Source organism: Dromaius novaehollandiae, chromosome 22 (genome assembly GCF_036370855.1).
Source record: "Dromaius novaehollandiae isolate bDroNov1 chromosome 22, bDroNov1.hap1, whole genome shotgun sequence".
Taxonomy (NCBI): Eukaryota; Metazoa; Chordata; class Aves; order Casuariiformes; family Dromaiidae; genus Dromaius; species Dromaius novaehollandiae.
In genome coordinates, this window is record NC_088119.1 from 4,729,731 (window position 1) to 4,733,169 (window position 3,439).

The window sequence follows — 3,439 nt, forward strand, 5'->3', positions numbered from 1 at the left end:
AGGGAGATGTTCCTGACTACTCCAGAGCCATGGGCCATCAGTCCTTGCCTTGCTGCATCTCTGCCAAAAAAATGGCCTGCTTGGCCCTGCAAGGTCAGCAGCCGCAAGGGCTGTTGAGAAAGGGAGCTGTGCTGGGGGAGGAGGCTTGGACAGAAGACATCTGTGAGGATGGACAGGAGTGGGGATAGCAGGAATAGCCTTTGTGAGCCCTGTGGGCTCACCACCCCCATGTGCCAGGGCAGCCCCGGGAAAACAACTGGTTCCCAAATCACCACATCTGCTCCGTGGGCCTTGTCTCTTCCAAGCACAGAGCAGCTTGCCTGGTGCCCAGATCCACTGAGGCCCCACCAGTGACAGAATCCTGCTCTGCTCCAGAACAGCTCTGTGTGAGAACCGATCCCCCACCTCCACTGCGAAGGGGCAGTGACAGTGGGACATGCCGCTGCCCTTAGCAGCATCTGTGAGCTGGCTCTGGTGAGTGCCTCTCAGTTCAGGAGGGCCACTCTGGCTCTGGCTGATGCTCTTGGGCATTGGCTGGACCAAAAGCCCCAGCAACCAGAGGCCTTCTCACCTGCTCGTGGTCTTCCCTGACTTTGTTCTAGGGACACCTGGCTTCACGATTAATGCTCTTCCACTATTCTTTTCTGCGATACTTGACAATTTCTTTTTGTCCCAGGCAGAGCTTGGACAAGTGCTTCTATTTTATTAGAACTCACCATTGCAATCTGATGGCTGACTCCCCTTGCCACTCTTTGCATGCCTGGTAATGCCTGGGTGCATTGGTTTCTCAGTCACCCCATTCTTAATTGCCCAGTTCAAATGTCCAAGGTGCCTGCTAGCTGTAATGGGAGCCCCTGGGTGGAGGGGGGTTGGTGGGAAAGGTGCTACTCCCCCCCTCACTTGCAGGGACCATCTCAATCTCCACAGGTAATGCTGACCCAGGGGAGCATGGGTAAGTGAGGATGGTTGTCAGGGTGAGGCCGTTCTGCAGCAAGATGAGCACAGAGATGAAAAGGGAGGGGAGGAAGATGAAGGAAAGAATCTCCACAGTGTGTGGGAGGGGACAAACGGAAGCTTCATCTGGCTGAAGTAAAGGGGATTTGGAGGGCAGAACTAGGCTTAGGATTCAGCACAAGCTGAAAGGGTGACATGGCTTATGGGCTGAGGGCGAGTGTCTTAGGAAGAGCCTGGTAGTGGCATGGCTGCAGGATCCAAAAGTGCAGCTAGTACCAAGAGCTGCCAAAAGGAAGGAAGTTTAGGAATATACTTCCTGTTCTGGGAGTCTATTTTTGCAAGAAGGTATCCTGCCTGCCTTAAGGAAAAGGAGTAGGCTCATTTGGCAGAGTTCATGGGACGCCCCCTTGTAGGATGGGTTGACCTGTCCCCTCTGGGCCCGCTGCTCTCTAAGCACCTGGCAAAGTGGTGCCCAGCACAGTAAAAGTCTTGCATCAGGAATCTCCATGCCAGCATCCTGCTGTGGTCATTTCCTCCTTCCACTTCTCTCCTGGGGGGTGGACCTCCGCCACCCAGAACTGCCGCTTTCCCTGATGACACAGCTGAGCCTGCACCAACTTGCAAGCCTCCTGAGGACAACCTGTGTGGATGAGTGGTCTAACCGCACACAGACAGAGCATACCAGAGCAGAGCCTGAGACAGACCTATCAAGGCCAGAGCTCTGGGACCTGGATCTCAAGATGTCTCCAGAGAGCAAGGAGATGCTGGAGTCATGTGAGGCTGTGGCTCTGAGGCCAGGGGATGCCTTAAGCCCCCAAGCAGCAAAGCCTCCTTCAGGGAAGGCTGGGTCCTGCCCACTGGGCATAAGGGACACGGGGACATTGCATGCAGCTGGGGCAGCAAATGAAACAGCCCCACAAAGCCTACCTGAGGGAAAGGTTCTTCTGCATGCTGCAAACAGCCTTGCACAAGCCTGCAAGGCTAGTCCCTTCATCACGCCATGCAACTGATGGGCCTCAATCTAATTCTGGGAGCCTCAAAAGTGAATGCAGGTGTTTGTGCACCCACAGCCTGCTTTTTCCCTGCCCCCACCAACCATGTTCAGGGATGTGACACAAGGGAAGCAGACCTGCGTCCCCAGGCCTCCTGCATGCTGGTCCCCAGCCAGCTGTCCTAACTCCAGCACCAACCAGACTCCAGAGCCCCACCACCATGCTTCTGCTGGGACAACACCAGGACCCAGGAGTCCTGCAATGCACAAGTAGGAGAAGCTTTGCTGCCTGCTGAAGGAAAGTTGTCTGTGTACCCTGGCCCAGCCCTTTGCTTCTGCGGGACAGCCTGGTGAGGGCACCTCTCATCTCTTTGCTCCACAGCATGTGTCCCAGGGCATTTAGCAGAGCTGTCACCATGCAGTAGGAGGCAGCGACCATGCTGCCAAAGGGGTGCTGGCACCCTGGTCTCAGCTAGATGAAGACCAGGAGCACGGCAGAGGTGGTCACCATGGTGAGGTGGGCAGTGCAGGTGCAGAAGGCACGGTATCTGCTTAGGGCAGAGCACATCTTCAGCATCACTGTGATGATGTGGAAGTGGGAGGTGATGGTGAAGCCGAAGCAGGTTGTCACCAGGAACCCCCCATCCAGGAAGGTCACCCTTTCCTTAAGGCTGGTGCCCCCACAGCCCAGCCTCAGCATGGTGGGGATGTCACAGCAGATGTAGCCCACGCAGTCCCTCTGGCCACAGGGCAGGTGGAAAATGACTTGGGGTTGGAGGGTGGAGTGCAGGCAGCCACCAGGCAGGTGCCTGCTGCCGGGCACACACAGGCCCTGCCGTGCATAAGGTTTCCATACCACATTCACCAGCAGATGCCTAGGACACACTGAAAGGCCATCACTGTGTAGAGGAAGCACTTGCTGCAGCCCGGAAAACAGAAGGAGAAGACCGGAGACACACAGCCCTGGAAAGACATGAGACCCTGGTGCCCTGCCATGAGGCTGGCAATGGTGTTAGGCACCACCACAGAGGAGAGGGCCACGTGCAGCAAGGACAAGTGGCAGAGGAACAGTCCATGGGCTGGTGCAGTTTTGGTTCCCAGTACACAGCCAGCAGGATGAGGATATTCCCAGACAGCATCAGCACATAGATGAGGAGGAAGAAAAGGACCAAAGGCACTCACAGCTCTGGTAGCTGTGGGAGCCCACCCAAGGATGAAGTAGGTCACCCTGGACTGCTTCCTGCACTCCATTTCTCTGCCGTTCCCAGACATTGAGTTGGAGGCATGGTGTGAGGGCAGAAGGGTGTCACTGACTCTACACATCAATGTCTCCCCTCAAGCTCTGCTTGTGCTGGGGCAGCACTCACCTTTAGGCAGGGCCACAGGCAAGAGCCATGTGCTCTAACCTGAGAGCTTTCAGCTCTCACTGACAGCAGGAGGGAATCAGGGCATCCTGGTCTGGTCCTTGCAAGGCTGACAGTGGGGCAATGATCT